At 45.9% G+C, this 25,430-nt stretch overlaps 1 protein-coding gene across 3 annotated transcripts in view; it reads left to right on the top strand.

Annotated features, from left to right (window-relative positions):
* MVB12A (multivesicular body subunit 12A) overlaps positions 1–25,430 on the top strand; it is a 561,417-nt gene that overhangs the window by 298,200 nt on the left and 237,787 nt on the right. The window lies entirely within an intron of this gene.

Here is a 25,430-nt window from a genome sequence, read left to right as displayed (position 1 = left end):
AAAGTATTGGGCATTATGGCAGCGGCCATAAACGTAATTACATTGGCTCAGCTGCACATGAGAATCTTAGAGTGGCTGCTATTCACTCAATGGTCTATGCAGGAACTACTAATGTCACATCAAATTATATCAACACAAACTTGCAAGACAGACTCCAGTGGTGGCTACACTCCTGTAAAGTGACCTTATGTCGACCCTTTGTTCTTCCTCAACAGTTAGCCGCAGTCACCACGGATCCTTCCCAGAATGGGGGGGGGGGGTATAATCAGGGAAAAACAGTCCAAGGCATTTGGCAGGATCATGAGGCCCTCTTGCACATCAATGATCTTGAGATGAGTGTTGCTTCTTGCTTTGCAAACCATTCCAAGACTCTCTTCTGATAGGAACAATTGCTATCCAGACAGACAACATTTTTGTTGTATGGTATATAAACAAACAAGGAAGAACCAGTTCTTACTCCCTTTGAGAGGCTCAGAGTATGGCAGTGGGCAACTTCTTCCCAAGGTTTTCTGATAGCAACTCACATCCCAGGGAAATCTAACATGATGGCAGACAAATTCAGCAGGGCGATTCTGAAGCCCCACGAGTAGTCCCTGAAGCAAGACATAGCGGAAATGATTTTTCTGGAAATGGGGCCAGCCTTGCTCCGACCTTTTTTGCCATGTTCATGAACGCCAAATGCAGCAGCTGCTTTGCCCTAACTCCCCCCCCCCCCCATCAGAGTCCCTAAGGGATGTACTTGTACACGATTGGCCTTCAGGTCTCCTGTACGCTTTTCATCCCTTTCCCTTGATACCCAAAGTTCTTCAGAAAGCCAATGCATTACTTGCCCCATACTGGCCTTGTCAAATCTGGTTCTCTTTCTTGTGGTTTTATCTTCGAGGAGCCCTGGATTTTGGACCCAGTTCCGGACCTTCTGAAACGCCCGTCTGGTACGCTGCATCCATCTCTGCAAACCCTAAAGTTGACAGCATGACTGCGCCGATTCCAGCCATTGCCAGGCTATACCTTCAGTACAGCACATCTTGATTTCTTCTCACAAGGCTTCTACGAGAAGATTATATCTCAGCAAATGGAAAAGATTTTCCTCCTGGGCTTCAGAAAATAATCTTGACCCATTGTCTCTGCCTTTGCCTTCCACTTTGGAATTTTTGGGAAAGGGCAGCTGCAGCTGCCATTCGAGTTCAGCTAACTGCAGCCTGCAGTCTCTATATTCCTTGTTGGAGACTGAGGTCCAAATATGTCCCACAGGCTTTGTAGAGCCTTCTTGGAACAATCAAGATCTGGGGAATGCCACAGAGCATCATGAGATAGGGAGTAAGCTACGAGCTAGTTTTGGAGACCTCCAGCTTTTGAAAGTGGCAGAGTCATAGCAGAGGATCCATTCCGAACCCACCAGTAAGAATGAAGGCGAGATGGACAACTCACATGGAACGTTATGCCGAGTACATTGCATAACTTTTTTTTTAAGCTTTCGGTGAAATCACTAAGTAGGGGCTGTGCCCCCCTCACCCCACCTTAACTATATATACTAACTCCAGGATCACACTACAGTGGGGAAAAGGGCATATACCTTTTACTTGCCTTACAGTACTCTACACAGTGCCAGTACTTCACTTCAGTGAAATGAGATTTGGTGAAATTAATTTTCAGTAATTTGAGCTTTCAGCGATTTGGTTAGGGTGGATTCAAATTCAGTGAAATGAGCTTTCAATGAAACAAATTAGACTTGTATATATTTCGTTATTTATAATAAGCTTAACATAGCAGAGTGAAGCATTATTAATTTATACATTCTAATAAATTTGATTTAATGTTTTACTTGTTTACTTTAACACATTGTGTGTTGCACATGCAATCTTTGTCAGTATTTTTTTCTTTGTATTGCTAAGTGCAGTTTATCTTTGCCTATTTAGCCCAAGTCGTGGCTGAAAAAGGTTCTTGGACCAGTTCACTTTCCTGGTAGCCAATGAATAAATATGAAGTAGAAAAAAGGGAGGTGAACATGAGATATTAAGGAATTAGTAAAGGACGTTTTCATTCTGCATCATTCATGAAATAGAAATAACTTTCACTGAAGGCATTGGAAAATAGTAGACAAACATTTTGGAATCTAGTTTGGCCCCTGATACCTTGCCTCCTGCTCCCAAAAAACCTGACTGATGCTACAGGGTCCCTGAGTCACACAAGTTCCTTTTTAAAAATCCTATTGTGGATCCAGAGACTATTTCACAGGGGCCCAAGGGCAATAAGGCTTCTACTGCTAAAAATCCTACCCCTTGTGATAGAGACTCCAAGGCACTGGATAGATGGGGTAAGAAGGTTTACATTACACTTCTGCAACCCTGGCCATTAGGGCTTTAAACTGTCAGATGTCCTTCAAGGATGCATCTGCAGTCCTAACAAATGGGTTGTCCTGGCCTCCGGCAGCCCTTCGGTCGGATTCCAAAGTCTGATTCTGGCCTCGGCTGATGTCGCACTTCACCCGACGTCATAGCTGCAGTCCAGCGGGTATAAAGGCATCAGCCGACGCCATTTTCCTCAGTCTTTCTTGCCGCGTGGCGCCCGAAGCATAAGCTGTTCGCAAGTGCCGGTCGGTCAGAACCAGAGATTACTACTACCGAAGACTTCTAAAAAGCTAAGTACCCCGTTGGGGACTCTTTCTTGCCTCGGCCGATGTCAGAAAAAGTGAATAACTGTTTAACTTGTGGGAAACAAATACCTCATAAAGATTTCCACTCTTACTGCCTACCTTGTTTAGGCCCAGACCACGACGTAGCAGCTTGTCTAGCCTGTGCTTCCTTCAACCGACGAACACTTAGACGTCTGTCGGAGTTTGCAGAGGAGTTTTTCGGCTCCGCTTTTGCTTATATCATGCCGTCGGAGACTCCGACTTCGCAATTAGCTAAAAAGCATAAGGAAAAGGACCGACACTCGCGGTCCGCGGTTTCAGCCGAAACCGCGGTTAAGCCAACCGCGAGTGTCTCTGTTTCGGCTGAAACAGAGTCCGAGGTTCTTCCTTCGGCCGAAAGCTTGCCTCCTTCTACCGAGGCCTCTTCCAGCAGGGCTGAATCTGCTACGGAAATTCCACCTGCTCTTACAGTTTCTCAGGACTTATCAGATACTATCCCCTTTGATGTATCTACTCCAGCACGTGGAGCTGCTAGGCCCCCTGCATCCATGTCAATTAAGGCTTTTGCCAGGGCCAAAGCAGCTAAATCTTCTAAGGCCGTGCCTGCTAAAACCCCCTCTCACAGGCCTAGCTCTAGTACCCAAATGCTTAGTCTAGCAGAGGATCTCATTTCTTTGATCAGGGGAACCCAGTCTCACCCTGACAGGGCCTCTCACCCACCTCCAGAGAAGAGGCCTAGAGCAGAGCCCCCTGAGCCAGTTTCTTCAGATTACTCCTCTGATGATTCAGAAAATGCAAATCCTCCAGAAGGCCCTTATTCTCCTTATGAGGACTCTGATGCAGAGGATTCCATACCTTCTGCCTCTCCTCCTGAGGAATTTTCTTTTGGGGAAACCTTGCATGCTATGAGGGAACAATTTCAATGGCAGGGCCAGGATTTTTCAGACTCTAGGAAGAGGCTTAGGACCTTTTTGCATTTACCACAGCATAGGCCCTTAGCTATTCCTCCAGTACTTACAGTTGTGGATGATGCATTTAATGATGCTTGTACTGCCCCTGACTCACTTCCTCCGGCCCCTGCTAAGCCCGACAGATACTACAGGGTTCCGGACACACATTATCATTTGTATAAGGCTCCTATTGCAGATCCTGAAACTATTTCACAAGGCCCCAAAGCTGTAGCAGCTGCCTCTGCCAAAACCCCCCTCCCCTCTGAAAGAGAATCTAGGGCATTGGAGAGATGGGGTAAAAAAGTTTATACTTCTGCTACTCTTTCGGCTAGGGCCTTAAACTGTCAATTCCACATGATTCAGTATCAGGAATTTGTTAGATCAGCTCACTAAAAAACTTTCCTCGCCTGAGCCTTTAGACCGTAAGTCCCTTCAGGATTTGGTGCATAACACTCAGCAGGTCAGTAATCATTCCTTAAAATGCGGCTATGATGCACTGGAGGCTTCCTTTAGATCAGCTATGACTGGTACAGTGATCAGAAGGCATGCATGGTTAAAAGAGCAATCCTTACCAGACCATGTAAAGGCAAAGCTTCTAGATGCTCCCATGGAAAAGCACAGTTTGTTTGGTTCCCCTGCACAGCAAGTGTTGAAAAAGGTGGAAGAAAAAGCTAAATCTGTCTAGACAGTCAAGGATTTCTTACAGGTCCATCCTCCGAGGTTTAGTAGGAACTGGCCTTCCAAGAATTGGTCGTTTCCAGACGCCACCAGAGCACAGAGAAGCAGGAATAGACGCCCTAGAGGTAGAGGACAATCCAGAGGTGCCTACAGGGGACGTCAGTGGCAGCCTAACAGCCAGAGAAGTACTGCCACAGATCCAGCCACTACCACTTCCACAGGACATTCACAGTGACTTGGCTCTGAAACCGCCTACCAGGGAACAACTGGGAGCACCCTTAGGCGGAAAATTAGCCTTATTTTCAGCATATTGGCATTATATTACAAGAGACAAATGGATTTTACAGACAATAGACAAAGGCTACAGGTTTCACTTCCATACTCTTCCAAGGAAGAGAGGAATGCCAAACCTGCCTCCAAACCAAATAACAAACGCTCTACAGCAAATAGACCACTTACTAAGGTTAAGAGCTATAGAAAAGGTACCGCCTATGGAACAAGGACAAGGATTTTATTCAAGACTTTTCCTGGTACCAAGAAAGGAAAACCAATGGAGACCTATTCTCGACCTGTCCGCTCTAAACACATATCTCATTGTTCCAAAATTCAAAATGCTGACTCTACAGCAACTTCTTCCCATGCTGGGCAAGGAGTCTTGGCTGGTGACTCTGGATCTCAAGGAGGCATACCTGCACGTCCCCATACGACCAAATTGCAGAAGATACCTCAGATTCCTTGCAGGATCAGAGCATTATCAATTCTCAGCATTGCCTTTTGGCTTATCTACTGCGCCCAGAGTATTCACGAAATGCCTGGCATCAGTAATTGCTCATTGCAGGCTTCAGGGAATTCAAATTTATCCTTACCTGGACGACTGCCTGTTGCAAGCGGACAGCAAAGACAAAATAACAAAAGATTTGAAAAAAGTTATTCACCTGCTCCAAGCCCTGGGATACACAGTCAACACAAAAAAGTCAAGACTGATACCATCCCAAAGGATAACCTTCCTGGGTGCAGAACTGGACACATCAAACCAGATGGCATTCCTCACGGCAGAAAAACAAAGGCAGCTACCACTTTATTTCATGGCATTAACAACGCAGAACCAGCTTACAGCAAGGAAAATCCTGCAAGCCCTGGGTTACATGGCATCCTGCATAATATTAGTACCGCATGCCAGACTACATATGAGGAAGTTACAATGGTACCTGAGGAATTTATGGTCTCAGCACAAACACAGCCTAGAAGCCCAAATTCCAATAATTCCATGCCTGAAACAAGAATTCCAGTGGTGGGCCCAGGCCTGTCAATTGAATAAAGGATTGCCCTTCCACAGGCCTCGCCCAAGCCAGACTATCACCACGGACGCCTCAGACCTAGGTTGGGGGGCGCACATGGTGGACAAGTGCATTCAAGGCTTATGGACTCAAGACCAGATGAACTTACACATAAATCAAAAAGAGATGCTGGCAGTAAAACAGGCAATTCAGACATTCGGACCATTTCTTCAACAGGGTCAATTGCTGATAAGGACGGACAACACCACAGTTATGTGGTATATCAACAAACAGGGAGGTACACATTCATATCCTCTATGCCTGATGGCAATGGACCTCTGGAATGTGGCCCTGAGCCTCAACATTCAGCTCCAGGCCATATTTGTGCCAGGAAAAGAAAATATACTGGCAGACATCTTAAGCAGAACCACTACGGATGCCCACGAATGGATGCTGCATCCAGATATCTTCCAAACCATTACAAGGAAATGGGGACTGCCAGAAATAGACCTGTTCGCATCCCCACACAACCACCAATTGAAAAAATTCTGCACAAGGACATACCACCCACTTGCTTGGAAGGTGGACTCCCTATCCTTCAGTTGGGAAAACCTGACAGCATATGCATTCCCACCTCTTCCTTTGATGCACAAAGTGCTACTGAAGATCAAAGAAGATCACCAGAGGATCATCTTGATAGCTCCAGACTGGCCGAGGCAACATTGGTACCCGCTACTGAGGAGTATGTCCCGGGAACATGCATGGCCTCTACCCCTACTACCTCTTCTGCTAACACAGAACAACTTCAAAATCCTGCATCCAAGCTTGAAAACTCTGCAGCTAGCTGCTTGGAACATTACATAAGGAAAAATAACCCAGATTTATCTCAAAGGGTTAAAGACATTATCCTGGAGGCTCGCAGACCCTCAACAAGAAAAACTTATTCAGCAAAATGGAAAAGATATCTCATTTGGAGTGCAACAAAAGGGATAGATGCATCACTGGCAAACATAGCTAACATCCTGGAATATTTAGCAGAGCTTTTCCACAATGGCCTGTCTTACTCCTCCATTAAGATTCATGCATCAGCAATTTCAGCAGCTTACAACATGGACCCTCCAGGCTTTTCTCAACCTCTACTCAGGCAGTTTCTCAGAGGAATTAAAAATGTAAAGCCACCAAGGAAACCACCATTGCCTACGTGGGACTTGAACTTTGTGTTAGAAAAGTTGACACTTCCCCCTTTTGAACCAGCAGCAACAGCAGAATTACAGTACTTATCCTGGAAGACTGCATTCCTGCTTGCAATCACTTCAGCTAGACGGGTTTCTGAATTACAAGCTTTAATGGCAGTACAACCCTTCCTTATCTTCCATCAGGATAGAGTATCCATGAGAACTAATCCTACCTTTATGCCAAAGGTGGTCTCCAGGGTATCATTAAACCAAGCAATACACCTACCAACATTCTTCCCCAACCCGGAGAACTGGGGGGAAAGATTGCTGCATACCTTGGATGTACACAGACAATTGCGCTACTACCTGACAGAACCAAAAACAATAGAAAGACTGACCAGCTTCTGGTAGCATATGCAACAGGAATGGAAGGAAAAGCAATTTCAAAACAAACAATCTCAAAATGGATAGGAAATTGCATTAGATTTTGTTACTCTTTTCATGGAAAGGCAACTCCAGAAAACATCAGACCTCACTGCACAAGGGCTACAGCCACTACTACAGCTTTCTTACGGGGAGTGGCTACCAAAGACATTTTAGAGGCTGCTACTTGGAGCTCCGTGCATACATTTGCCAAGCATTATAATCTACCTTTATACTCCAGATCCCGAGCAGGTTTTGCCACTGCTGTTTTGCAAGGGATCTTAACCACACCATAAATCCTTATGCCTCCTCCCCCAGTTTGGCTATGGTATTCTACCCATTTGTTAGGACTGCAGATGCATCCTTGAAGGACATAGTACAGTTTTGTACCTACCATAAATGTAGATGTCAGAGAGGTATGCATCTGCAGTCAGGATTACCCACCCTCCTTCCCCTCTGTGGTACTCCTAGGGTATTTGCCCATCTTGTAGCTAGCTGGGGAATCTATTATGGTGTATTTGTTTGTATATATGTATATACATGTTTATTTCTATTTGCTCTCTCTTGTTTGGAAACATTTGCATTTGTCCAAATTTAGCCTTCCTAGAGGGCACCTGGCATCTGGGGCAAGAAACACTGAGGAAAATGGCGTCGGCTGATGCCTTTATACCCGCTGGACTGCAGGTATGACGTCGGGTGAAGTGCGACATCAGCCGAGGCCAGAATCAGACTTTGGAATCCGGCCGACCGAAGGGCTGCCTGAGGCCAGGACAACCCATTTGTTAGGACTGCAGATGCATACCTCTCGGACATCTACATTTATGGTAGGTACAAAACTGTACTTTTCGTATGTTCTAAAGTATCAGCAACATGTTGGATTGCTTAAACAGAAAATAATGTTGATTCCTGTCTGTGTGGAAAATAAAGAATTACAGGATTTAATGCATTCTGCTGAACAAGTTGGAGAACATACTTTGCAATGTGGTTTTGTTTCATTAGAGGCCTCTTGCAGGGCTGCCGTTACTGGGTCTGTGCTCAGAAGGCATGCTTGGCTAAAGGAGCAATCTTTGTCTGATCATGTTAAAGCTAAATTGTTGGATGCTCCCTTAAATCAGGACTGCCTGTTTGGCAACAAGGCTAAGGAAGTTCTTAAAAAGATGGAAGACTAAGCTAAATCTATGCAAACTGTTAAAGATATTTTACAAGTTCAGCCGCCTAGATTTAGTAGGCACTGGCCCTCTAAGAATTGGTCCTTTCCAGCCCCTTCCAGGTCTTCTCAAGCCAAACCCAGACAGAGCAAAAGTCCCAGGTTTCAGTCCCAGGGGGGACACAGGACTAAGCAGTGGAGGGGCCTCCACTTAAAATCTGGGAGTAATAAGACTCCCCCCATGGTAAACTTTCTCACTGACTTCCGTTTAAAATTTCCAAGCACTTCTTAACTGACTGCCCCTTTGGGGGGAAAGATTGCTCTTCATGCAAAGAACTGGGAACTCATTAGGGACAAATGGGTTTTAAATAGTGTCCCAAGGATACAGATTTCACTTCCACATGTTGCCAACACCAAGCGGGTAGCCGGACCTACCCCAAATCAGTGGGCAGAGGCCCAAAATCAAATACATTCTTAAGCATGGGGGCTATTCAGCTGGTACCAGAAGAGGAAAAGGGACAAGGTTTCTACTCAAGACTTTTCCTGGTATTCAGAAAAGACCATTCATGGCGTCCTATCCTGGACTTGTCTACTCTAAACACCTTTTTGGAAATTCAAAAATTCAAGATGCTGACTCTTCAATTACTTCCTATGCTAGGCAAAGATGCCTGGTTGGCAACTCTAGATTCAAAAGAAGCATACCTGCACATCCCAATCAGGGAATCTTGTAGAAGATACCTACGCTTCAAAGCAGGTTACACGCACAGTTCTCTGCACTGACATTTGGCTTATCTATTGTGCCCAGGGTATTCACAAAGTGCCTAGCTCCAGTTATTGCATTTTGCAGGCAAAGAAATATTCAAATATACCCATACCTGGACAATTGTCTAATTCAGGCAGAAAGCCAGGACATACTTTTGAATCATCTGGCCTTTGTACAAAGGGTTCTAACTTGTCTGGGGTACACCATAAATAAAAATCACACCTGGTACCATGTCGGCAAATTATATTCCTGGGAGCAAGCTTGAATACAACTTCCCAGATGGCTTATCTCACGCCAGAGAAACAAATTCATTTGACTACCTACTTCGAACAAGTGGTCACAAAAACCCTATCTACAAGACAAATACTGCAAGCCTTGGGGTTCATGGCCTCCTGCATTCTTCTAATTCCATATGCAAGACTGCATATACAGTGGTACCAAAAAGCCTATGGTGACAACATTCTCAGGGTCTTGAAGCAATGATTCCTATCAATACCTTGCCTATGCCTAGAATTCCTTTGGTAGGCAGAGGACTGCCACCAAAACAAGGGACTACCTTTCACGCCACCCCCTGCTGCCCAAACCCTAACAGATGCATCAGACTATGCATGGGGGGCTCATCTGGCAGGGAAGTGCATTCAGGGCAAATGGAACCCAAGTCAAATGCACCTGCATATCAATCAAAAAGAAATGTTAGCTGTACAGAATCCTCTGATGGCCTTCAAGGACCACATTCTTCCAGGACAACTTATGGTAAAGACGGACACCACCACTTATGTGGTACATAAACAAGCAGGGGGTTACACATTCTTACCCCCTCTGCAGACTAGCCATGGCATTGTGGAACACAGCCTTGAGCTACCAAGTACCTACAAGCTCAATTCCTGCCAGGAAAATTAAATACACCGGCAGATGGAATAAGCAGAAACCTTATGGACCCATACGAGTGGAAACTGGAACCAAGGATTTTCAACATGTTGACAAACAAATGGGCGAGCCCAGATATTGACCTGTTTGCATCTCCACAGAACTACCAGTTGGGCACATTTTGCCCAAGGACTCCCCACAAGCAAGCATGGAAAGTGGATGCTCTTTCCTTCAGCTGGAAAAACCCATCAGTCTATGCCTTCCCTCCTCTGCCTCTGCTCTCCAAAGTACTACTAAAAATCAAACCGGACAAACCAAGGATGATTTTGATTGCTCCAGACTGGCCACACCAGCACTAGTACCCCCTCCTACACAGTGTGTCACGGTTATCCCCATGGCACCTGCCTCAGACTCCTTCCCTGATGTCCTTCAAGAATGCAACTGCAGTCATAACATATGGGTTGTCCTGCCTCAGGCAGCCCTCGGTCGGCCGGATTCCAAAGTCTGGGTCCGACGTCGGCTGATGTCGCATTTCTCTCCGTCAGAGCAGCTGGAGTATATAAGCATCAGCCGACGCCATCTTCTTCAGTCTTTCTTGCCGCGCGGTGCCCGAAGCAGAAGCAGTTCGCAAGTGCCGGTCGGTCAGCTCCTGTATTCTTCGAAACCGAAGACATCAAAAAAGCTAAGTACCCCGTTGGGGACCTTTTCTTGCCTCAGCCGATGTCAGAATTAACTGAAAAAGTAAATAATTGTTTATCTTGTGGTAAACAAATACCTCATAAGGATTTCCATTCTTACTGCCTCCCTTGCCTTGGCCCAGACCACGACGTCTCGGCCTGTGCCGCCTGTACTCTCTTCAATAAGCGCACTCAGGCACCGGGCGGAGTTCGCAGAAGACTTTTTTGGTGAAAAGTTTGCATACATTATGCCGTCGGGACAACCGACTACACATATTTCTAAAAAACGGAAAGAGCGGGACCGACCTCCTCGGCCCGTGACTTCCTCAGACTCCACGCCAAAACTTACCGCGAGTGCTCCGGTTCCCTCTGAGGCGGTTATTCCACCGCTTGCAACCGAAGACACCGCATTACCGATACCTCCGACACCGGAGGCCACACCGCCAATTATTGATTTTCCTCCGGATACTGAAACAGAGGAAATGCCCGAGACCATTGCTGTGGATAAGGTTACTCCTGCACGTGGGGCTGCCAGGCCTCCCATGTCTATGTCTTTCAAGGCCTACACACGTGCTAAGCCAGCAAGCCAGGCCAAGCATCACTCTGCTAAAACCTTGCCTCAGCCTAACCCTGAAGCTCAAATTATGTCCTTGGCCGCAGATCTAATTTCTCTGATCAGAGGCTCCCAGGCCCATCCTGAGAGAGGATCCCAGCCTCCTCCTGATAAGAGGCCCAGGGTTGAGCCACCTGACCCCCTTTCTTCAGATGAAGATTCTGGGGACTCTGTTCATTCCGAATCCCAGGAACCCCCTTTTCAGACTTATGAGGATTCGGATGCAGAGGACTCCATTCCCTCGGCCTCTCCTCCTGAGGATATTTCTTTTGGGGAAGTTCTGCATTCCATGAGGGAGCATTTCCAGTGGCAAGGCCAGGAATATTCTGATTCCAGGAAGCGCCTTCGAACTTTCCTTAAAAAGCCACAACACAGACCCTTAGCAATTCCTCCTGTGCTTGATGTGTTGGATGACCTTTACTCTGACTCCAGTGTTACCCCTGATTCTCTGCCTCTGGCTCCTGTCAAGCCTGACAGATACTATCGGGTCCCTGAAACCCATTCACATTTCCTTAGGGCCCATGCTGTAGACTTAGAAACGATTTCCCAGGGGCCCAAGGGGGTTTCTGCTACCACTTCCAAAAATCCTTTGCCTTCCGACAGAGAGGCAAGGTCCTTAGAGAGATGGGGGAAGAAGGTTTACACCTCTACTACCTTAACTATGAGAGCTCTCAATTGTCTAATTCATATGTTTCAGTATCAGGATTCCCTGTTGGATGATTTACAAAAAAAATTAGCCTCTCCTGAACCTTTAGATAGGAAGTCTTTGCAGGAGGCTGTCCATAACTCTCAGCAGGTTAGTAATCATTTTCTGCAGTGTGGATATGATGCATTGGAAGCTTCATGTAGGGCAGCTATGACAGGAGCGGTCATTCGTAGACATGCATGGTTAAGAGAGCAGCTCTTGCCGGATCATGTTAAGGCAAAACTTCTGGATGCTCCCTTGGAAAAGAACAAACTTTTTGGTGATGATGCTAAAGATGTGTTAAAGACCATTGAAGAAAAAGCCAAGTCAGTTCAGACGGTCAAAGATTTTCTCCAGGTTCAGCCCCCCAGATTCAGCAGGAACTGGCCTTCTAAAAACTGGTCCTTCCCAAATCAGGAAAAATTTCAAAGGGGCAAGAACAGGCGTGCCCGTGGGAGAGGGCAATATAGAGGATCCTACAGGGGACGCCAATGGCAACCAACAAACCAAAGAGGTGACACAGGGGTTTCCCCTGTCACTCAGCAAAAACAAGCTCCTTTGGGTGGAAAGTTATCTCTCTTCTCAGAAAATTGGCACAAACTGACAAAAGACAAATGGATATTGGACATTATAGATCATGGTTACAGGTTCTATTTTCATACCTTACCAAGAAAACAAGGCATGCCAAATCTTCCACCAAGTCAAAAGGCAGGGGCTATCAAGCAAATTTCTCTGCTGGCTCAGATCAAAGCAATAGAAAACGTGCCTCAACAAGAACAAGGTCAGGGGTTTTACTCAAGACTGTTCCTTGTTCCAAGAAAAGAAAATCAATGGAGACCGATTCTGGACTTGTCCGCTTTAAACACTTTTTTCATAGTACCAAAGTTCAAAATGCTGACCTTACAGCAACTCCTTCCCATGCTGGGCAAGGGGTCTTGGCTGATTACTCTGGACCTCAAGGAGGCATACCTGCATGTCCCTATCAGACACAGCTGCAGAAGATACCTCAGATTTCTTGCAGGGCCAAAGCATTATCAATTCTCAGCATTGCCTTTTGGCTTATCTACTGCGCCCAGAGTATTCACGAAATGCCTGGCATCAGTAATTGCTCATTGCAGACTCCAGGGGATTCAAATCTACCCCTACCTGGACGATTGCCTCATACAAGCGGACAACGAACTAACCTTGACAAAAAACTTGAATTATGTCATACACTTGCTACAGGCTTTGGGATACACAGTCAACTTTCAAAAGTCAAGACTTCTACCATCCCAGCAAATAACTTACTTAGGAGCCAGACTAGACACAGCCTCTCAAATGGCCTACTTGACAGAAGACAAGCAAGAGCAGTTAACTCATTACATCAAAAGTTTAGCAAAACTCACCCAGATGACTGCAAGGAGATTCCTACAGGCCCTGGGGTTCATGGCATCTTGCATTCTCCTGGTTCCACTAGCAAGACTACACATGAGAAAACATTGATGGTATCTAAAGAGCTTATGGTCTCAGCACAACAACAACCTAGAAGCAATTATCCCACTCATTCCATTTCTTCAAAAGGAATTTCTATGGTGGGCCTCAGCAAGTCAGTCGAACACAGGCATGTCGTTCAAAAAACCTCAGGCAACGCAGACCATTACCACAGATGCCTCAGACCATGGATGGGGGGCGCACATGGAGGGCAGATGTATTCAAGGACAATGGAATCCAAAGGAAGCACATCTGCATATCAATCAAAAAGAAATGCTGGCAGTAATGCATGCCATCGAGGCCTTTGGGCATCAACTTCTTCAAGGCCACCTTCTAATAAGGACAGACAACACCACTGTGATGTGGTACATAAACAAGCAGGGAGGTACTCATTCTTACCCCCTTTGCAGGCTAACAATGAATCTTTGGGAAAAATCACTGTGTCTAAACATACAGCTACAGTCCCAATTTGTTCCAGGCAGAGACAATGTTCTGGCGGACAGTCTAAGCAGGAATTTCCTAGACCCACACGAATGGAGGTTACATCCAGACATCTTTGCACAACTAACCTCGGCATGGGGCAGGCCAGATGTAGACCTATTTGCCTCCCAACTCAATCATCAGCTACAAAGGTTCTGCTCAAGGACATATCATCCACAAGCATGGAAGATAGATGCTCTCTCATTCAACTGGAGCTCCCTAATCATCTATGCATTTCCACGTCTGCCACTGATGACCACAGTGTTACTAAAGATCAAAGCAGAGCAGCCGAAGGGAATCCTAATAGCTCCGAACTGGCCAAGACAACACTGGTATCCACTACTACGGAGCATATGTCACAACAAACCGTGGGCCCTTCCCAAATGGCCTCAACTGTTGACTCAACACAACTTCAGGACAGCTCATCCCAACCTCCAGACTCTACAGCTAACAGCTTGGAAGATCCCATAAATAACCTCAATTTATCTCTCTCCAAGGAAGTTCAGCGGATACTCACAGACGCCCGCAGACCATCCACCAGAAGGGCTTACTCAGCCAAATGGAAGCGATTCAGAGTTTGGAATACCAACAAGGGTCAAGATGCATCAGTACTGAGCAATCCCACTCATTCTGGAGTACTTGGCAGAATTGCTAAATAAGGGACTTTCATACTCCTCCATAAAAATACATGCTTCAGCTATCTCAGCTAGATGCAACACTGACCCACCTGTGTTCTCACATTCTCTGCTAAGGCAATTTCTTAGAGGGATCAAGAATCTAAAACCTCCAAGAAAGGCACCAGTACCAGCTTGGGATCTCAATTTTGTGTTAGAAAAATTGACTCTACCTCCCTTCGAGCCAGCAGCTTCTGCGGATTTACAATTTCTGTCCTGGAAGACAGCTTTCCTGCTGGCCATTACCTCAGCAAGAAGGGTTTCGGAATTACAGGCACTAATGGCAATACCACCCTTCATAATTTTTCACCGAGACAGGGTCTCCTTACGAACCAATCCTTCCATTCTGCCAAAAGTGGTATCTAGGGTCTCTCTAAATCAGGTAATTCACCTGCCTACTTTCTTCCCCAATCCTGAAAACAAAGGGGAAAGGCTGTTGCATACTTTGGACATACACAGACAACTTCGCTACTATCTAGACATAACCAAGATCAGTAGGAAGTCCGATCAGCTTTTTGTAGCTTACGCTCCTGGAGTACAGGGAAAAGCAATTTCCAAACAGACAATTTCAAACTGGATTGGACATTGCATCAAATATTGTTATTCCTTCCATGGAAAGAGTGTACCAGCCAATATCAGACCACACTCTACCAGAGCTAGAGCCACCTCCACAGCCTTCTTAAGAGGGGTGCCTACAAAAGATATTCTAGAAGCTGCTGCATGGAGCTCCATGCATACATTTTCCAAACACTACAACCTCCCTTTATTTTCCAGATCCAGAGCAGGCTTTGCTTCGGCAGTCCTGCAGGGATTGCTAGCTACACCATCCTTATCCTAGAGCATACCACCTCCCCCAGCTTAAGCTATGGTATTCAACCCATATGTTATGACTGCAGTTGCATTCTTGAAGGACGTAGTACAGTTTTGTACCTACCATAAATGTAGATGTCCGATAGATATGCAACTGCAGTCGGGTTTTCCCTCCCTCCTTCCCCTCTATGCCTTGGGTCCACTCCTCTCCCTCTTATCCTTAGCTGGGGATATCTGTTACGGGTGTATCTGTTTATTGCTTACTTATTTGTCTGGAAACCTATTTTTGTCTTACAAATTTGATTTCAGCCTTCCTTGGAGGGCACCTGCATCTGGGGCAAGAAACACTGAAGAAGATGGTGTCGGCTGATGCTTATATACTCCAGCCGCTCTGACTGAGAGAAATGCAACATCAGCCGACGTCGGACCCAGACTTTGGAATCCGGCCGACCGAGGGCTGCCTGAGGCAGGACAACCCCATATGTTATGACTGCAGTTGCATATCTATCGGACATCTACATTTATGGTAGGTACAAAACTATACTTTGTCTCCGCAGGAGAACCAGATTCTGCACCCTCAGCTTCTAACACTTAACCTTGCAGCCTGGCTAATTACATAATCTCTCCTCTACCATCCCGCAGTAAACCTGTGATGGATATCATTTTAGAGGCAAGGAGGCCTAGTACTAGAAAATCTTATGCTGAAAAATGGTAGATTCTGTGCCTGGAACCCATCTCAAGGGATGAGCACAGCAGCACCCAATTTACCTCAGATTTTACAATACTTAACTGAGATGCTTCACAAGGGCCTGTCTTTTTCCTCCATTAAAATCCACGCCTCAGCCATTTCAGCTCATTATAACACAACTTCACCTCTTCTGTCATCCACTGCTCAAGCAGTTCCTCAGAGGGGCCAAAAATTTGAGACCACCCAGGAGAGCTCCAACCCCAGCTTGGGACCTTAACCTTGTTTTGGAGAAACTCCATCTACCTTCTTTCGAGCCAGCTGCTACTGCAGACTTAAAATTTCTTTCTTGGAAAACAGCTTTCCTTTTAGCAATCACTTCAGCTAGAAGGGTATCTGAATTACAGGCCTTTATGGCAGTGGAGCCTTTCATCATCTTTCTTGCGGACAGGGTGTCCCTCAGAACCAATCCATTCTTCATGCCCAAGGTGGTATCCAGTGTGGCTTTTAATCAGTCTATTCATTTGCCAACCTTTTTTCCCAATCCACATAAAAGGGGAATGGATATTGCATTCCTTAGATGTGCACAGACAACGTAGATTCTACTTGGACAGGACTAAACCTCAAAGGAAATCTGAACTGCTGGTGGCATTTGCTGCAGGGGCAGAGGGGAAGGCTATTTCAAAGCAAACCATTTATAAATGTGTAGGCCATTGCATTAATTTCTGCTATAAGCACCATGGAAAACCTATCTCCCAGGGGATCAGACCTCACTCCACCAGGGCTGCATCTACCTCTACAGCCTTTCTCAGAGGCGTCCCTACCAGGGACATCCTAGAAGCTGCTACCTGGAGTTCAGTACATACTTTCACCAAGCATCATTTGCCAGTTTTCTCTAAATCCAGAGCTGGCTTTGCCACTGCAGTCTTGCAGGGCTTTATAGCTGGTCCTATTGCTATCTAAATTCCTCCTCCCAACCATAGCTTTGAGAATCTACTCAAGTGTAATGACTTCAACAGTGAAACACGAACATAGTACAGTTGTGTACACGTACCATAAATGTAGATGTCTGAGTGTATTCACTGTTGCAGTCCTGGTTACCCTCCCTCCAGCCCCCTAACTTCTTTTGGCTATACCCCCACTTTTCCGTTACTATGCTTAAAAGCCCTTTTGGTGTATTTGCTTTTTTGTTGGAGGTATATCTTTGTACTTTTATATATTTAATTGGTCTCCATTAGGGGAGCACCTGACATCTGGGGCAAGAAAAACTGATGTAATGTCATCTGCTGCATGTTTTATACCCCTGACGTCATGAAAAAATGGACAGCAACCGACGCAGGACCCAAGACTTTGTTAATCAGGCTGACTGAGGGCTACCTGCAAGCAGATAACCCAAATGTATTGACTGCAAAAGTGAATACACTCTAACATCTACATTTATGTTAAGTGTGCACAACTGTACTTTATCCCACTCCACAAAGGGGGTGCCTCCACGGACCCTGGAAACTACCACCACATTAGCCTTTTGAGACTGGTCTGCAAGGTCATGGAACGTATCATCTTGGAGCTTATAAACAAATACATCACCTCCAAACCCTGGACCCCACTCAGGTTGCGTTTGTAAAAGGTAGATCATGTCTGCTAAACCTGATCGATGACTTTGAAGCAGTCACCAGAGCCACAGATGAGGACAAGGTAGTGCACACAGCCTATCTTGACCGCACCAAGTCTTTCGATACCATCCCCCACTCTGGAATTGTAGATAAACTCACTAAACTGGGCATAAATCCCTATGTCACAAGATGGGTGGCCAACTAGCTCACTGACAGAACCCACAGTTAAAAGTAGCCTACTTCAAGTCTGACTTCAGACCAGTGATGAGTGGAGTACCACAGGGTTCAGTCCTGGGTCCTCTCCTGCTCTGCATCTACTTCTCTGAAGTGCATGCCAACACAGAAGGTCTTTGGCTAACAAAGTTCGCAGATGACTGCAAACTGGGAGCCATAATAGAATCACCTAATGATGTAGACATTCTACAAAAAGGGCCTCCCAGAGACGGATTCTTGGTGTCAAAAGTCATGGCCTTAAGCTCAATGCCAAGAAGTGCATTGTCATCCACTTTGGGAGAAACTAGGTACCCTTGAGGTACCACATCGGCGATAGCTCACTAAACACTGGAAGTGTTGCAAGAGACCTCGGGACACAGGTGGACAGTCGTCTCTCCTTTGATAACCACATCACCACAATAGCCAAGAAATCCTTCTACATGGCACACCATCACAAAAGGGTTCTCCTCTAGAAGGAGGTTATTGTTCCTCTCTACTCATCTTTCATCAGACCCATTATAGAGTACAATGCCCCATTTGGCAAGTATCTCACAAGACACCTACAACAATTGGAAAGGCCACAGAAATACCTCACTAAGCGGATTACCGGCCTCAAACAGATGCCGTACGCAGACGGTCTCAAAAAACTCCAGCTCTACTCAGTCGCATATCGCCTACTCAGAGGCGCTGTCTGTCTAACATACAAAGCTATGGCAAACCCAGAGCTGTTGGACATGCTACACTTAAAGAAATCCCAATCTCTCTGAACCACACGCTGCAGGTACCTAAACCTCGTCACCACAATAAGCAGAACATGCTGGAGGTATAGATTACTGTCCCAGAGACTTCCCATACTCTGGAACAAACTACCCATTCATGTCAAGCAAAGCTCCTCATTTGCCATCTTTAAGAATAATCTTGACTGGATGGGAAATGACAAATTCACCCCGGGATCACTTCTGCGTCACTGCTTGACAGGGGGACAGGAAAATTTTCTTGGGTGGTGAAAGCCATGGAAACATTTTGGCTAGGTTCATATAGGCCCAGGGCCGATAGCCTAGTACCTACCTGTGAACCTAAAAGAAGCACTTGGAGTAATTTTGAGGCAACAGAAAACCAAAGATACAATGAAAAAATAACATGTTTGAGTTCTAAGGTGTAATTTTCCTTTAACACAAATCTCCATTGCACAAAGTATGCATTGTGAATCTGGTAAGATTGCCTGCCTGTTTTAAGTTAGTTTCTAGCAAGGTCTTTGGTGATGATCATCTTTCACACTGCCTCAGTGGCATATGGGTTCTGTGCCTGCAGAAACCGGATGCTGGCAGCTTTCCAGAGCTCAGAATCTCTTCCTCTGACTGTCTGTGATAGGGGGTTGGATACGTCCCTCCCATCGGTGCAAAGCTAGCCTGTGTCGTTCAGTTATTCATTCTCTTACTGCCAGCTGAAGGACTCACCCAGTTGAATCTCTTTGGCAGCCTGCACTGGTAGATTACATCTTGAGTGTTAGATAATATCCCTTTGGGAACTTCCCTTCCTTTTATTATATGTTTTGTTTTCTTTCTGTTTTTATTTAGAAAATTATAATGTATTGTGCATTAACCTTTTTATTTTAATATACTTGTCATTTCCTCTGGGAATTCTGTCTGGTTAATACTGCGTCTGATTATGTCCTTTTCATTCTTCCTCACTGTTGGTTCTTTAGATCCGACGTTGGATCTGACTCTGCTGTATCTTCAAGAATTTAGGATCAGAGTCTCTAGCTCCTCCCTCTCCCATTATGCATCATACCTACTCTTAACACCTCAGATCTCATTTGCTGCCATCATGCCAAGACATGATCCAGAGCCTTTCATCTCGGGGTGATATCTTAAAGCATATTTTTTCTTTCAAATCTTTTTGCATAGAAATTTGAATAACTATATCCTCCCCTCCCTTAGTTCTCGACAGGCACTAGGGACTGCTACCTCTCTTTTTCTCACTTCCCTTATAGTGCCATTGGCACTTGTCTGAATAAAAATAGTTCTTCCTGTATCCTGATAAGTGTTAATAACATAATCTTAGTGGTGTTTTCTTAAGCTAACTTCAGTAGTGAAGCTTTAACTTTTCCTTTGTGTAAAAGATTGTTCTAACTTGATTAAATTTATTAAAACTCTTCCAGGTGTCCGACAAAGCCACAGGCTTCAAGTGATGTACTTCTTGTGGAGACATATTTCTGAATTCAAATGCCCACAAGTGCATCTATTGCTTGGGAGCCAGTCATTTAGAAGCAGACTGCCACATCTGTGTGACCTTTAACTCAAGGGCCCTTTCAGACAAAAGAAACAAGGTGATACTCAAGGGACTGTTGCCTTCATCTGGCACTCAAACCCCCTATGAAGCCTATTAGTTCCAAAGAACTGAGGCAGCAAGATCCGTCTCCCCTGGGGGCTTTGCTAAAGACTAAAGAAAAAATACCCAGACTGTTGGAGCTAACCGGATACGACACAAGCAAGACATTTTCAGGATGTGAAAGCTACGTGGTAGCCGAACAAATCTAGGCCTTCTCTGGATCTGAAAGCCTCATCGGATCCGAGCAGAACCAAGCCATTTTTGGAGTAGACAACTCCCTTGGATAGGATGGAGCCAGTCTACATAATCCGATTTCTCCATCCCATCACAGGTTCCTTTTCCGATCCGACCCCTGGTTTTGGAAACCCATGTTCTGGGAATCCTGAGTCTCTCTGATCTGAAGAAGCCCCCCTTCGACTCTTACTATGTCCCTGATCTGACAAATGCGGAACATAGCCGAACTCTGAGACAGCAGCAAAGGCTCTGAGTGCGGGGATTTGTTTCAGCTCCGACTTTGTTGGACCCATCCCTTCCCCATGGGGCCCTATGCCTTTGATAGTTCAGGTCCAATTCTGTCTAGAGGTCTTGGATCCAGTGTGGGCTGTTTCCCCCAGAAGCTTCGGCTCCAGGGGAGGAGGAAGGGGGCTCTCTGGGTTTGTTGGCTTTCCAGGTCGCAGAAAGGGTGTTCTTTAGAATCGGAGAAACATCTTCTCAGTTCTGGAATCCTCCCCATCCTTTGGTCTCAGCCTTGAACCTGTACATTTGTCAGCCTTCCCCATTAAGCCTCCATAATGTGTCCCAGCAAGGGGTCCCGCTTTCTTCTCATCCATACCCTGAATATCCCACAGAGGAGGTCCCTCATAAGAAAAAGTGCAAGAGGTGGCATGTAAATCATCCTTGAATTCCTGTGACAAAAAGGTGGCTGGTCTTCCCAAAATCCTCCTGAGAAGTTTGTTTCTGGAGGCTTTTAGGACAGGCCTGTCTATGTCCTGGGTGACCCCCGCAGTGGACAAAACTCATTGATGTAGTTCCCTGCTGGGCTTGGAAGAAGCTGGACACAGTTGAGCCGATCCCAGAACTTCTGGACGAGTTCTTTAGTCCACCTGCCTATTGCGTACATTGGAGTAAAGCTGTCTCAGTTGATGCCATTGGTGGAGCAGCCACAAAAAAGCAGCTGGCTGAACAAAGTTCCTCTGTTCATCCCCCCAAACAAGGAATCTCAGGCACTGGACAGACATGGAAAGCGCATTTATGCTTCAGCCACCTTTGCGTTGAGTTCACTGAACTACTTGGCACATTTTACACAGTTGCAGAGAGATTTAGTCAAAGAATTGACTCCCTCTCTGAGACTTGGTTGGAGGAGGACTTTAAAAAGGTTTTTCCACATTTAGTGATGCTTTCCTACCTTGCAAATTCCTCAGAGGCTGATTTCGCACTCTGCAGAAGGATATTCATGAGCAGTTGGTTCAGGCATAGCCGTAAGGAGACGTGCCTCGAAGAGACTTTGTGATTTTTGCAGAACCATTCAAGGCGTCCTTCATTCATGCCCCCTTTGGGTCTTCTTTGGACTTTCTGTTAAAGGAACGCTTACCTGCTGCAAGAAAGATGGAAAGATTTGGTCTATTTCAGAGATCAAATTTTCTACACCCCAGAGAACCTTCTCTAGAAATCGGAGGTGGGAGGAAGACTTGCTTCAGGAAATCTCAAGGACCTTTCCAGGACCTGTGTGGGGATACTTCCTTCAGAGGCATAGGTGGAGGTTTCAGTGGTAAACACTGCCCTAGAGGCTGGGGATGGTCCGCAGAATAAAGGTTTTGGGGGAACACTTTCCTGATGAGCCCTATCAGAGCTTCTGAATCGCTGCCCGATTCTGTCTCTGGAGGTAGTCAAAGGATGTTTCACCGCACCTAGATACTTGGACAGAGATCAGAAAAAAAGTCTGGGTACTAAAAATATCCAGAGGTTACTACATTCCCTTTTCCCCTTCACCTCCAAGTCCCAGGAGGATACCCCCCCGATGTGCCACCTAGTCAGAGGGAGTTTGCCATTCAAGAAGTTCATAAACTTCTAAAAAAAAGTCATGCAAGAAGTCCCAGCCAAACAGGATCTGGAACTTAATTCATGTTTATTTTTGGTGCTAAAGAAAACAGGGGACCTAAGATCAGTACTAGATCTAAGCAACCTAAACCTAGATGTAAAGAAGTTGAAGTTCCAAATGGTTACGGTTAGCCATTTCTGCATTTTCTACACAATCTCAATGACAACACTTAGATCTGCTCTGACTTGCAGTACAATGGCACTAGATATACAGAACCAACTGATTATTGCCAACATCCTGGCAGATAGGTTCAGTGCTAACTTTACCCCCCCAATCCCCTAAAGGGCCCATCTCTATACCGGAAGAATGCAAAATTCCTGTACTCACGGCTGCACAGGTAAAAACCACAATATCCAAAGCCAAGAACACAGCATCCATGGGACCTGACAATATCCCAGGCTGCGTTCTACATGAACTACAGAATGAACTGGCACCTCAGCTAAGTACCATGTTCAATCATAGCCTCACCTCAGGCCTTGTGCTCACTGAATGGCGCACAGCGACAGTTATCCCACTCCACAAAGAGGGAGCCACCACGGACCCTGGGAACTACCACCCCATTAGCCTGACAAGCCTGGTCTACAAGGCTATGGAATGCATCATCCATGGAATTTATAAGCAGTGACATTGGTAATCTCCATACTCTGGATCCCACCCAACTCAGGTTTGTAAATACTCTGGACCCCACCCAACTCAGGTTTGTAAAAGGCGGATCATGTCTCCTAATAGACTTCTGTGAAGCAGTCGCCAAAGCCGTAGATGAGGGTAAAGTGGTTCACCCAACCTATCTAGATCTCGCCAAGGCTTTAGACACTATCCCCCACTCTGGAATTATAGATAAACTCACTAAACTAGATATAAATCCCTATGTCACGAGATGGGTTGCAAACTGGATCACTGACAGAACCCACACTGTGAAAGTAGTAGACGCCAAATCCGACCAGACCAGTGACAAGTGGAGTACCACAGGGTTCAGTCCTGGGTCCTCTCCTGTTATCTACTTTTCAGACGTGCAGGCTAACAGAAGGTCTTTGACTAACGAAGTTCGCAGATGACTGCAAACTAGGAGCCATAATAGAAACTTCTGACTATGTGGACATCCAAAAAAAGGGCTTCACTGAGACAGATGCTTGGTGTCAAAGCCATGGCTTCAAGCTCATTGCCAAAAAAGTGTATTGTCATCCCTTTTGGTAATAACTCTGTACCCATGAACTACCACATTAGGTAGTCTACTTAACACCAAAAGTGTTGCGAGACCTTGGGACACAGTGAACAGTAGTCTCTCCTTTGACAATCACATCGCCACAGTAGTCGGAAAATCCTTCTCCGTGGCACAAATCATAAAAGGATGTTCATCGTGCATACAGCTGCAGTCATAACAGATGGGTTCTCCTGCCGTCAGGCGGTTCCTCGGTCGGCCGAATTCCAAAGTCTAGGTCCGGCGTCTGTTGTCGTCGCTTCTTCCCTGACGTCAGTGCGACAGGGGTATAAAGGAACCAGCTGACGCCATTTTCTTCTGTCTTTCTTGCCGCGCGGTGCCCGAAGTAGAAGCAGTTCGCAAGTGCCAGTCGGTCAGCTCCTGAGATTACAAAAATTTGGAAACCGAAGTCTTCTTAAAAGCTAAGTACCCCATTGGGGAAACTTTTCTTGCCTCAGACCGATGTCAGAAGTTAATAATTGCATTTCTTGTAGGAAGCAAATACCGCATAAGGATTTCCATTCCCTCTGTATTCCTTGTTTAGGCCCAGACCACGACGTCTCGGTCTGTCGCTTTTGTGCTACATTCAACAAACGCACTATTAAGCGTCGGGCGGAGTTCGCCAGCATTATTTTGGTAAGGCATTTAACTATACTATGTCGTGGGATACTCCGACTCCAGTTTTGTCAAAAAAACGCAAAGACAAGGACCGATACATGAGGTCCGCGGCCTCTACCGACACCACACCAAAGCAGACTACACGTGGTCCGGTTCTCAGCGAGGCGCCTACGCAGCCCCTGACTACCGACGACACTTTGACGGTGTCTCCTGTGCCCGAGGCCGCAGGCTCCACTGCCCACACCCCGACTACTGATACCGAAGCCACTCTTGGCGTTGAAACTCAGAATGTGGACAGGTCCACCTCAGGTGTCTTCAGACCTTCCTCTTCTCCATCAAGGCTTTCACAAAGTCTAAAGCAACCATGCACTCTAAGAGACCAACACAGGGTCCATCTACAGGCCCCATGCCTAAGAAACAGATGCTTAAAATGGCTGAGGATTTAATTACTCTTATCAGATGTTCTCAGCCCCCTCCGGACAAAAGGCCCAGAGTGGAGGAAGATCCCCCCCCCTCTGACCAGGGCTCCATTATTTCAGGGCACTCTGATGATCAGGAACATTCTTACTCCCCTTTTGAAGACTCTGATGCGGAGGAGTCCATCCCTTCTGTCCCCCCCCCCCCCCAAGAGGATTACTCATTTGGGGAAACTTTGCATACCTTAAGGGAACACTTCCACTGGGAAGGCCAAGATTATTCAGATTCCAAAAAAAGGCTCAGAGAATTTCTCTTGCTACCTCAGCACAGGCCTCTGGCTATACCTCCTGTCTTGGACATCCTAGATGATGTTTACTCGGAGGCTTGCCTTAACCCGGACTCTCTACCTCCAGCTCCAGTTAAGCCAGACAGGTACTACAGGGTTCCTGACTCTCACCATTTCCTATGCAAAAGCCATGCTGCTGACCCAGAAAACATCTCACAGGGCCCCAAGGGAGTTAAGGCCTCCATTGCTAAGAATCCATTACCTTCTGAGAGAGACTCCAGATCCTTAGAAAGGTGGGGAAAAAAGGTATATACCTCGGCTACCTTATCCATGAGGGTCTTAAACTGTCAGCTTCATATGCTAAAATACCAACAGTTTTTGTTATCACAATTGAAGAGTAAAATGTCACAGCCTGAACCAGATTTGAAGGAGTTGCAGGATTTGATGCATAGTGCAGAACAAGTGGGTAAGCATACCTTACAATGTGGTTTTGATGCTCTAGAGACCTCGTGTAGAGCTGCTGTTACAGGATCAGTCATACGTAGGCATGCCTGGCTCAAAGAACAAGCCTTTCCTGATCATGTCAAAGCTAAATTACTAGACGCCCCTCTTCAAAAGGATGTACTATTTGGTGCTAATGCTGAGGAGGT

This window comes from Protopterus annectens, chromosome 9.part0, assembly GCF_019279795.1.
Source record: "Protopterus annectens isolate FY-2018-M chromosome 9.part0, PAN1.0, whole genome shotgun sequence".
Classification (NCBI taxonomy): Eukaryota; Metazoa; Chordata; order Ceratodontiformes; family Protopteridae; genus Protopterus; species Protopterus annectens.
Note: the sequence above shows the minus strand (reverse complement) of the source record. Positions and strands in the feature narration are given on the sequence as shown.